General features: G+C 44.0%; 1 pseudogene; it reads left to right on the top strand.

Annotated features, from left to right (window-relative positions):
• The first annotated feature begins 11,402 nt into the window (after window positions 1-11,402).
• LOC103626891 (uncharacterized) lies at window positions 11,403-12,814 on the top strand (annotated as a pseudogene).

Raw genomic sequence — 12,814 nt, 5'->3', positions numbered from 1 at the left:
AAACTTAAGATGACCCTAAATGAGCCATTTAAGCACAAAGGAAAAGGTGGTGAAAAATCATGAAATACCCAAAATCATTATGAGGACCAAATAACAAAGTTATAGTATACTAAATAAGCTACAAAGCATAGTAAGAAAGATTTTTAAGAAAGGCTCTGCAAAATTCTCAAAATAACCATTCAAGTGAGAACTCTATAGAAAATTCAGAAAATCTGAATTTTAACCCCTTTCCAAAGTTCAGATGTGTTCTCTGTTTTCCAAAACTCGAATCCACAAAGTCCAAATATCAAAGTGGTGCCAAAATACCCTAGGCACAATATGGTGAAGTTTGAAATCAAACCAAAATCGTTTGACACCATTTGGCATGGGTTTTGTCTCGGTTTGAACAATGCAGACAAAGCTGACTTCACACCACCATATCTTCCCACCTAGACCATATCTTCACTCGGGACTCACACAAGGCAGAGAGCCCTTGGCACGGTGAAGAGACGATACATAGGATCCTTGGCAAGATATGCATGTTTAGGTTGACCAACAGACGTTTGAACAAGGGCAGAAACACACCTCCACGTGTTCGATCGCGTGCTCAAGCGCTCGACCGCGCACTAGCTGCCCTCTGCGCGTGCGCCGCGCACGGTCGGCTCCTGTCCCCCGCGCCTGCGCCTAGCCATGCCCGAGGGCGCCGATAAGTGCCCTGGAGCGCAGCAGTCCACCCCTCACTCTGCCTCACTCCCCGAGCAGAAACTCCAACTCCGGCGAGCTCTGCACCGCCCGCCATCACTGCCCGAGCACGGCCGTCGTGGCCAGCCCTTCACGTCGACCCCCAGCCTCGCCCTAGCCCCTGGATGGCTTCCTCGAGAGGTTGTGAAGCTTTTCCAAGCTTGAGCCAAGACATTGCCTCACCGGAGAAGCGAGCGCGACATCGCCGGACTTCGGCCGACCGCCGCCGCGCGTGGATCAGGTCACACGATGAGATATTCTCCAATTCCTTGCACCCACGGCATCACTGACCTCCCATGAAGCTCCTCGAGCACTTTGATTTGACTCTACCGCCGTGAGCAGGCCGGAGCACGCACCACCGGCGAGCCCGACCGCCTGCGCACATGGCCAGCCCACCTCCGGTCACCACCGCCGATGACCCGCCCCTCGACATGATCGCCAGAGACCCCCGGACCTCACCTGACCCTTCGCCGGACCTCTATCGTCATTGGTAAGCCACGCCACCGCTTTTTCCAACTCAGTTACTGTTCAAGCGAGGGAGGAGCACGGGTTAGAGGGGGTATAAGGCCAGGGGGTTAAGGGGATGTTTGGTTTGTTGCCTAAGGCACCACAGCCTAAGATTAGGCATGCCACACTACCTTGGTCATGTGTTTGGTGTTTCCCTAAGGTTAGGCCGCCACAAATTCTAAGGCATGCGCCACACCACTCGCCACACCTGCGGTGTCCAAATCGAGCGCCTCAACCCTACGCCACAGACGCCGCCACAAAAATCTGCTCATCGCTGCCACAGGTAACTGGCGATTCCTCTCATCTCTCATCTGATTTCGCCGCTCCTGTGCTTGGGTTTTTGAGACCGCCGCCAGGATGTTCTTCGCCGCTCCTGCGCATCGCATGGTCCTGCACATGGTCCTGCCTGGGTGCGCATCGCATGGTCCTGCGCATGGTCACCGCTCCTGCGACCGTCGTGCCTGGGTGGCATGGTCCTGCGCATCGCCCCTGGGTGGCCATCGTGCCCCTGGGCGGCCAGGATGCCAGTGCCTGTACCAACTTCCTAGGATGCCAATGCCTATACCAACTTCTTGGATGCTGATTTCAGGACCAAAATTGATGTATTGTGTTAGCTGTTTCAGGGCCAAAACTCATGTAATGTGTAGCTGTTTTCAGGACCAAAAACTCATGTAATGTGTTGCTGTTTTCAGGACCAAAAACTCCTATACTGTGTTGCTGTTTTGTGGACCAAAACTCATGTAATGTGTTGCTGTTTTTAGGATAAAAAACTCATGTACTGTGTTGCTATTCTGTGGACCAAAATTCATGTAATATGTTGCTATTTTCGAGTACTATTTCAGATTTGCTTTTATTTCAATTGTTGCAGCTAGACAACATGATTTTTACCTTGCTGCAATAGATTTCTAGTTACAGTATAGCATATTTAGTAGGAGACTATTGGTGACTTGTTCTCAAGTGCTATGAATTAAGAACAAGACAACACAAAATGTTAAATGTTAATGCCCTTCGTCCATCGAAGCATTATTTCCCTTAGGATATAATGATCTTTAGACGAAGGTCATGAAGGACATACCTTCATCATTGTAGTATATGTTAAAATAGAAGAAGAAACATATGGCATATAAGAAACAACATAAATGATCATATGACATTGTTGATTCATTCTTATTATATAATCATAAAAAAACAGGAACAATATTGAATTACAAAAGTACCTTCGGCTTGTCAGAAGGTAAAAGGGTACAAGCGTGACGCAAGAGCAGGTCCAACTCAGCGTGAACAGTATGGGGGTACTGTTCATCTATTTATAGGCACATGATGCAGCCTATGAGAAATTATAGTCATGCCCTTTATATTTATTATTGACTTGTAGACAAATCTATGAGGACTAAACATCCCTTTCCCCTTAAGTCGGTTCCTTTTTCTGCGATTGAGCCGAAGCTCTCTTGAGCGTAGCTTCGGAACAGCGGCAGCCTTCATCATGACCATGCTCCTCCCGTTGTGTATGCTTTTATCCTGAGTCCGAAGGTACCTGTCCATAAGCCATACTTGGAAGACGTTGTTAAATTACGTTTTTGAGGACCTTCGGAGGATGAAGGCCCCCAACAGTAGCCCCTCGCAGTATTAATTTGTTTAAAATGATGAATTACTGTGACATGGACGAAGGCCTTAAGCCGAAGGTCCGAAAAAACACCTTCCCTTTGCTAGAATAGTATCAGTCAATGACAGACGGGACCCTCCAACTCGGGGCACATCGAGCGTATAAATAAGAACTCACCCTGACCACATTTGGTACGCTCTATGTGCCACTTGCTTGATTTGCTCAATTTTATAGCTCTTGCTCACCAACGCTTGCTTAGTTTCTCAAGCTTTCTAAGCTTCGGCTTGGAGTATATGTTTTTGTCATTTCCGAAGAAAGATGTCTCAAGACAAGAAAGTTGTTGCTGAGACGAAGCTAACCGAAGAGGAGAAGCTTTTTGAGCAGAAGAAGGCTGTGAATCCTTATATAGCTGGGTTTTTAGAATCAATGGCAAAATTGAATACAGAAAAAATTACAAAGGAGATACTGGAGGGCCTTTCTGAAGATACTGGTGACAGTGACAATTATGATGCTGAAAGTGGGGGTGAGGATTCCGAAGATCGACCGTGAAGGCCAAGCCATGTAATTTTCGGTAAGTCGAGCATCAAGCAAAGTCACCTTGAGAGTATGAGGGGGAGGTACTTTCAAGATATTTCTATTATGAAGGCCGGTGAAGATAATAACACTCCTGCGCCTGAGGAGAATGAAGTTGTGACTTTCCGAAGCTTCTTTAAAGCTAGGCTTCGGTTCCCATTGAGCAGGTTTGTAGTGAAGGTGCGGAAAACCTTCCAAATTTTCCTTCATCAACTGACCCCCGAAGCCATATTGAGGATGGGAGTCTTCGTCTGGGCAACAAGAAGCCAAGGGGTAGAGCCCAGCGCAAAATGCTTCTGCAGCATGCACGAACTCATGTATGAGACGAAGGCCACGGGGAAGGAACAGTATCACAACAACTTCGGTTGTTACGGGTTTATCGCCCGTCCCAACGCAAGTTACCCAGTGCCAACATTTCGAAAGAGGTGGTCAGGGAATTGGATGGAAGAATGCTTTATGTGAAGAACGACTTAGTGGCGAGGGGGGATGTTAAGGAGGTTATTATGCGCCCCATTTGGTCCCGCTTCGGCCTTCGAAGGCCGAAGGTTGAAATCGATGAAGCCGCCGAAGCATGTCAGAAGGCCTTTGGTACTGTCTGTTTTTTCATTGGTATAAGAGATTTAATCCAAGAGCATATAGCTTTCAGAGTATGGCCGCTTGTAGAGGATTGGGAGATGCCGACGGAGACTGTCACCGAATCTAGCGAAGGTGACTTGGTTCGACTAAAATACACCTTCAGATATGGAGATAAATTTGATGAACCCAATGACGACTGGCTGAAATGTATCGAATCTATAAGTGATGAATTGCTTGGGCCATATTCCAAAGCAGAAGATAATGCATTATCCACATCCTTCAGGGGCCAAGGAAAAAAGAGATTGAATAGAGTTTTTGATGCTATTGGTTTTGTTTACCCTGACTACAGCTACCCGCTGCAGGGACGAGGAAAGAAGAGGAAGATTGCTGCTTCGGCCAAGATTGCTGCTTCGGGCACTTCAGATGAGCCTGCGCCGAAGAGCAAAAAGTTGAAAGTCCTTACTCACCGACCACGTTATATTGAGCCGACCGTGGTGCCTGAGTTTGGCGGGGAGACTTCATCAGCTGCTGAACCAAAGGAGCCCATTCCTCCTACGCAGAAGGATGAAGAACCGGCTACCATACCGAAGGCGCCCTTAGCCAAGCAAGCTGAGTCAAAGACTGGTAGATAGAAGGCCGAGGAGCCAAAAACTGAAGGAACAAAAATGTTAGAAATTTTAAGCCCTGCGGCGGAAGTAACAGTGTCGAAGGCACAAAAAGGTCTTGCGGCAACTCCGAAAAGAAGAAGGATGGCAAATGTACTAGACGTGCTAGAAACAGTAAAGGCTTTAAGCTCTACTCCTTCCAGGAAAATTGCCGAGGCTTCAAAAATGCGAATCGAAGCTGAAACAAAGCCGGCCGAAATCGAAGCTACAGTAAGCCAAGCTAGTGCCGAAGCTGGGCCTTCAGAGCTTGCCGAGAAAAAACCTTCAGAAATTGAAGAGAAAGCAACAGAAGAAAAAGCCTCAGAGCAAACTTCGCCTGAAAAGGTTGCTACTCCTGCTCCCAAAGCTTTGGAAGAGAGCATTGATTATATCATCCGCCATGCTTCGGGAAAGATGCTTTCTTCGGAAGAAAAACGAGAAGCTTACCATTATGCCCAAAAACTGAAATACCCGAAGGGGGCACTGGTGTTTAATGGCAGCGGAGAAGAAGATTTTTTATATGTCTCCTGGATAACAAAGAGATATCCGTCAGCCGGGAGATAGGAAGAAGCTTCGGATTCCCGAAGTTAGAGGATGGCCTCTCAGTATTCTCGAAGGATGAATTAGCTGACAGTTTAGCATATAATAGCATAAAGGTATGAAAATCAATTTTTGTATTTGAAAATGAATTTTTTGTTTATGCTTAATACTATACTCCTCTTGCAGGGCTTGATCCTTAGCAATGCCCTCAGGGCACAGAAAAATATCAAAGATGAAGGGTGTACAATAGCTCTGAACAACCTTCGCTCAGAGGTAATTGAACTAAGGAACGAAGGCCTTGAAAAGGATAAAATATTAATTTCATTGGTAAACAAAATAAAAGAAGACGAAGCCAGTTCCAAAGCTAAAGCCGAGGCCCAGAAGAGTGAAATTGAGGATCTTCGGAGACAATTAGCTGAGGCCAAAGTAAAATGCGCTGTTGCTGAAGCTGATCGAGATGTCAGCGAATACTGGAAAAATTATTTTGAAAAGACAGTTGCAGAGCTTCATGCATCGAAGGAGAGATGTTTTGAAAAATCTGTGGGATGCGTGAAAAAGATGAAGACTAGCTTCGCCAACGTGGGCGCCTACTCAAACGAAGACAACTTTATACTAGGCGACCCTGAGGGAGTTATCGAGTGGATCAGTGGAGAAGCCGAAGCTTTTGAGGAGATCTTAAGTGATCGTGGGGACGTCTGCGCCTTCTCTGGCGCGAGAGGAGTTGCAAATGTCTTGGAGAAGGCGGGTTGCGAACATGTTAAAACCTTGGCCCAGGCCAAAGCTTCCTTCTCTGTTGACGACACGAAGGACCCCTCGGCCGAAGCAAGGTTATTGGGCGGCAAATTTTTCACTGATATTTGGGACAATGGCGGCCGAGAAATGGCTCATGAAATAATGAAGAAGAGCGAAAAAGATATCCATGACTCTCGAGAAGCGGCAAAGAAAGCTAAGAAGGCCGCAGAACTTGAGAGACGGATAGGTATTGTTTAATGGCTTGTAGCTTTGTTGTTTGTTTTCGAGGCTTCGAACTGATTGATTTTTTCTGTCGCAGCTGATCTACCTCCTCCACCGGAGCCATTCGACCCCCTAGCCGACCCGGAAACAAAGAAAGCGATAGAAATCATTAATATGGCCGAAACTATTGTCGACGAAGTTGTTACCAAACTGCTTAACGAAAATTCTGAAGGAAGAAGAGTAGCTATTGTAAAAACATTTCTAGGATATTAATGTAACATTTGCTGAACTATGTGTGTAATATTTGGTGTTTATAAATTTGAATGCAATATGTGAATTGTTTGTAATTCAGTTCTTTGTGATGCATGAAACTTTATGTACGTACCGTTTTGAGCCTTCAGCGAAAAAACACCTTCCCTTCTTTTCATGCTTTGTAAAGAAGAGTTTCTATGCCTCGTAAGAATCATCCACACTTTGTAAAAACATCAATGCTTCATAAACAATAGATCCCTTCTTCCACATTAGAACCGATGAAGCTGTAATTCTCAGTTTACTTTGTGCCTTGGCATCTTTTCATTTTTTTTTATAAAGCATTCTCCGAAGATCGGCTTCGTTTCCAATTGATGTCGTTGATGTGATATGATGTATGATGTGAAGCTATGCGATATGATGCGATGATATGATGCAAAGAATGATGCTAATGCCGAAGACACATACCCACGCTGAAACACAATCTCTGCGTCCACTTAGGAACCATCAAAATCTCTTTGTCGTTTATTTTTTGGCTTCACCGCTTATTTTTCGGTGTAAGTTCTGCATCCCCTTAGGGACGTCTTTTGAACTTCTTCGCCTTCTATTTCGGCGGTATTCACGTTGACTTTTCGCGCTTCGCCTTATATTTCGGCGGTATTTGGCTCTGCATTCCCTTTGGAACGACTTTTGAGCAGAAAACTTACACTGCGCTCCCTTGGGAATGACTTTTTGTAGCTTCGGCAAACTTACAATGCGCTCCTTAGGAACGACTTTTTGTAGCTTCAGTAAAACTTGCAATGCGATTTTTAGCTCTGCATTCCCTTAGGAACGACTTTTGAGCTTCAGCAGTTTTTGAGCTTCGTGAGTCTGTGGGAAAGATATATTTCACTATGACAAGAACGAAGCTATTACAAGAAATTAAAAATGACAAGAAGACTAGATTTACATTGATTGTTCCTTATTAAAAAGAAAATGATAATGAATGTAAAAATGCTTTAGAGGTAGGATATCTCTCAATAGATGTGTTTTGATTCTGGCATAGTACTATTGACTGTGTGAGCTTCGGATTCCTCCCTGAGATCTCGCTGCTGATGAGTCTGATGGCTCTCTTCTGGCTGCTGACCTCGTGAATAGGCAGGTTGTAGTGGCGGCGGAGGTGGAAGCTGTTGCCAAGAAGCCTGTGGCTAACTAGCCGAAGCAACAGAAGCTGCAGGATGATTATCCACATATTCTGGTATGTAGGGTGAGTGACACGAAGCAGTGTGCAGGACCTGCTTCGGTTGACTTTGCCGGGCTTCGGCTTCTGCGATCTCCTTCTGCTTTTGGATGGTAATTTGGCACATTCTTGTAGTATGGCCCTTGTCTTCACCACAAAATAGGTAGTAGATCTTCCTAGGCTGGTCCCCATATCTTCCTCCGAAGCCCCTGGCGCCTCTGCCTCTTGGAGCTGGCGGCCGAAAAGAGCTTTGTTGCTGCCCCGAAGATTGTGAAGTATACTGCGGCCTCTGCAGCTGACTTCCTCTGTCATCACCCTGAGTGGAGTTGTGAATTCACCTGACATGCCTCGGGTGGATTCTTCCTCCGAAGCCCCTAGTCATCTCAGAGAACCTGTAAGCTTCCTCCCTTCTTTGGCGGAAGTCATTGTCAGCCCTGATGTACTCATCCATCTTTTGAAGCAGCTTCTCCAGAGTCTGTGGAGGCTTTCTAGTGAAGTACTGGGCAGTAGGTCCTGGACGAAGCCCCTTAATCATGGCCTCAATGACAATTTCATTGGGCACTGTAGGCGCTTGTGCTCTCAGACGAAAGAACCTTCGGACATATGCCTGGAGATACTCCTCATGATCTTGCGTGCACTGAAACAGGGCCTGAGCTATGACTGGCTTCATCTGAAAGCCTTGGAAACTTGTCACTAGCATATCTTTGAGTTTCTGCCACGAAGTAATAGTCCCCGGCCAAAGAGAAGAATACCATGTTTGAGCCACATTCCGAACTGCCATGACGAAGGACTTGGCCATGACGGCTACGTTGCCTCCATATGAAGATATAATTGCTTCATAACTCATCAAAAACTGCTTCGGATCTGAATGCCCATCATACATGGGGAGCTGAGGTGGCTTGTAGGATGGGGGCCATGGGATAGCCTACAGTTCTGCTGCCAAGGGAGAAGCATCATCAAAGGTAAAGGTATCATGATTAAAATCATCATACCATCCATCCTCGTTGAACAAGCCTTCTTGATGAAGCTCCCTGTGTTGGGGCCTTCGATCTTGTTCGTCTTGAGCAAGATGGTGTACTTCTTCAGTAGCTTCATCGATCTGCCTTTGAAGATCAGCCAGTCGGGCCATCTTCTCCTTCTTCCTTTGTACTTGCTGATGGATTATCTCCATGTTTCTGGTTTCTTGATCCAACTCTTCTTCCTGGAGTGTTGGACAAGTGGCCTTCCTCTTCTGGCTTCGGGCCTCTTGGAGAGAAAGGGTCTCCTAATTTGGGTCCAGTGGCTGTAGTGTGGCAGCCCCTGGCGCTGAAGCTTTCTTCGGCGGCATGACGAAGGTCAGTGCTTGCCGAAGGTGGTCAAAAAAGGGTTCACCGGAGGTGGGCGCCAATGTTGGCGACTTGTTCTCAAGTGCTATGAGTTAAGAACAAGGCAACACAAAATGTTAAATGTTAATACCCTTCGTCCATCGAAGCATTATTTCCCTTAGGATATAATGATCTTTAGACGGAGGTCATGAAGGACATACCTTCATCATTGTAGTATATGTTAAAATAGAAGAAGAAACATATGGCATATAAGAAACAACATAAATGATCATATGACATTGTTGATTCATTCTTATTATATAATCATGAAAAAATAGGAACAATATTGAATTACAAAAGTACCTTCGGCTTGTCAGAAGGTAAAAGGGTACAAGCGTGACGCAGGAGCAGGTCCAACTCAGCGTGAACAGTATGAGGGTACTGTTCATCTATTTATAGGCACAGGACGCAGCTGGTGAGAAATTACAGTCATGCCCTTTACATTTATTATTGACTTGTAGATAAATCTATGAGGACTAAACAACCCTTTCCCCTTTAAGTTGGTTCCTTTTTCTGCGATTGAGCCGAAGCTCCCTTGAGCGTAGCTTCGGAACAGCGGCAGCCTTCGTCATGACCATGCTCCTCCCGTTGTGTATGCTTTTATCCTGAGTCCGAAGGTACTTGTCCATAAGCCATACTTGGAAGACGTTGTTAAATTACGTTTTTGAGGACCTTCGGAGGACGAAGGCCCCCAACAGAGACCATCATTAATATTTTCATCATCTTTTTCAGGGACTTGTTGCAAGCTGAGGGCACCAGGAGACCCTTGTTTGCTACTGATCAAGGTATGTGAGCACAAGCAGTTAGATTGCATTTTTCTAGATTGGTTCAAACAATTCATAAATCCATTAGTCTGTTGAGTGTACATTTTAATTACCTTGCATTTTTTAGATGGGTTCAAAAAAGATGTATCTTGAGTATTGCAATAACTATAATTATTACCTACGAAGGAGAAGGGTGCTTGTTTTCACTACCATCCGCATTGTTTTATTGTGGTATAAGTTGCAACTGAATAGATTGAATAAGAAGCATACCAAATACGGTTCTTTGTTACAAAGAGATTTGGAAAGGGAAAGGCGACTGGACCGTTTGTACCATGGGACCGAAGCCAACTGCATTAGTGAGTTGTGTATGCGCAAATTTGTTTTTCACAGGTTATGTCGCCATTTAAGGACCCATGGGATTTTAGTGGACTCTATCAATGTCTCAATTGAAGAACAGGTAGCCATGTTTATGAAATTTGTTGGCCATAGATGGACAAATAGATCTGTTGGTTTTGAATTCTTGTGATCTGGAGAGACAGTTAGTAGGTACTTTAACGCTATTTTAGATGCTTTATGTGTCCTATCACGTGACCTCATTACCATGAGAACCACGGAGACACATCCAAAGATATCTAATAGCTCGGGAAGGTTTCATCCATACTTTGAGGTAACATATATATAACTGGAGTCCATCCTTATATCAACCTTTAACTTGTACTAATAAAATTATGTTTTTTCATTGTTGTTAGAAATGTATTGGAGCACTAGATGGCACACATATACTAGCATGGGTTCCTATTTATATGCAAGATAGGTTCAGGGGTAGAAAACACTACCCAACATAGAATGTATTAGCTGCGATGGACTTTGATCTTAGGTTTACGTATGTGTTGGCTGGATGGGAAGGATCAGCTCATGATTCCTTTGTGCTCCAAGACGCACTGTCACGCCCTTCGGGCTTAAAAATTCTTGAAGGTATTAGTAAAGTCATAAATATATATCATATTTTCTCTTTTAAATGCATAGCTAATTATAGTAAAATCCAATTGTAGGTCATTACTTTCTAGCTGATGCTGGTTATGCAGCAAGACCTGGCATACTACCCCCATATCGTGGTGTTCGGTACCATCTTAAGGAGTTTCAGGGTACTAGACGACCAGAAAATCCAAAGGAATTGTTCAACCTACGCCACTCATCTCTTAGAACAACAATTGAACGGGCATTTGGCACACTTAAAAATAGATTTAAGATACTAACAAGTCAACCATTCTTCCCTTTGAAAACTCAAGTGAAGATAGTTTTGGCTTGTTGTGCATTACATAACTTTATAATAGATGATGGTCCTAATATTTATGTATATGATGATGAGACCTGGTTTCAAAGCCTTCCAAGAAGCAATCGTTCCCATGTTGACATGAATAGAGACAACCAACAATGGGCTAACATGCGTGATCAGTTAGCTCAACAGATGTGGGACGATTTGGAGCACAATTGATGTATTTGTGTGGCTGTTTTGTAGTGATGTATTTCAGACCTATTTTTTGTATTGTGTCATTGTTTGTATTGTTGTTTTGGACCTTAAGCAGTTGCTTTGTATTGATTATTAAGACCTAAAGTGCCTATTTTTTATTGATATTTCCGATCTTAAGTGGTTAGTTTATACTGCTACTATATTGTTGATGCCCACAGATGGGCAAAGGGAAGGATAAGGTTGATGGTGACAACTATACTCATGAGAGGACCATTCTATGGGATGAGGATCAAACAAAGTTCTTGCTTGGTTGGTACATGGACTCATAAAGGATCAACATGCCGGTTTTAAGGTTAAAAAACAACACCACTTTAAGTGTGCAGAATCATTGAATAGACAATTCAATATGGGGGTAACAGCAACTCAAGTGGAAAGACATTTTAGGCATTACAAAGAAAATTGGAAGTTCATTGCAACAGCCTTAAACAAGAGTGGTAACACTTTTGACACAACAAGGTCTATGGTAATCATATCAGAATCAGAGAAGGAAAAACTAAACGTATTCTGTTTTTCAATTTTAATTCTATTTTCACAGCATGGTCCATGAATATTACTAACAAACATATAACTGGATGCAGGATAGAGCAAGGAGGCTCCTTTCAAATCCCATCAAATTCTTCAATGAAATGCAGGAGCTATTCCTTGACAGTAGTGCTGATGGATCTCTTGCCATGGATGCTACTACTTGCCTAAATGAAAGTCAACCTGTCGATGATAATGATAATGATGATGACATATGCAATGATGTCTCCAACTATGGTCAACCTGAGGATGACCTAGGTGATGACTTTGACACTTTACCATCTCCTAAAATTCCATCTCAAGTTATCGAGCAGAGCTCATCTAGCTCTGGAATCAAGCGTCCAAGAGGAGATGCCATACCAGTCAAAAGAGATGTGAGACCGCGGAGCCGCATGGCAAAGATAGGAGATGAAATCAACACTACTTTGATGGATCTCCGGAACGAACTTAAACAACCACCACCTCCACATGTTATACCTTCTTTGAACTCTGATGTCGAATTATGGCAAAGGCTTGAAAAATGACATTGACTACTGATCAAAAACTGATAGTTGGGACATTTCTAGCATCAAAGGATCAAAGGGCATGCCTGGTTTCTTATCCGCTTCAGCTGAAACAACATTTCAGTCATGGGTATTCAAGTTTTTGAGTGATTCAACACTACTGTGAAGTGATTAGGTGATTCACATATCATTAGTTTTATTGTTTCAACTTGTACTTAGCTGATATGTTTTGCACTTGTTTTAGGCTCAACCAGGTACTCTTTTGTGGATGGAAGGGTGGTGTTGTTGGCTGGTTGTTTTGCTGTGAATTCCTTAGGTGGTTGCCTATTATTTTGCTCAGTGGCCAGGTGATGTATATGGCGGTGGTGATGCCTGATTCTTTTGCACGTCTTCTAAGCTGATCAATAAGGCTTAAGGAGATGGATGGTACTGCTCATAGCTGAATGTTTAGCAGCATTATATATACATATTTGTGTGTGTGTTGTAATAGCAACTACCTCAGACTGTTTCGAATCTATTTTAGACCTATTAATCACCTGTAATGA

This window comes from Zea mays, chromosome 5, assembly GCF_902167145.1.
Source record: "Zea mays cultivar B73 chromosome 5, Zm-B73-REFERENCE-NAM-5.0, whole genome shotgun sequence".
In the NCBI taxonomy this organism is placed as follows: domain Eukaryota; kingdom Viridiplantae; phylum Streptophyta; class Magnoliopsida; order Poales; family Poaceae; genus Zea; species Zea mays.
The sequence above is the reverse complement of the archived record's forward strand: the minus strand, read 5'-3'. Positions and strand labels throughout refer to the sequence as shown.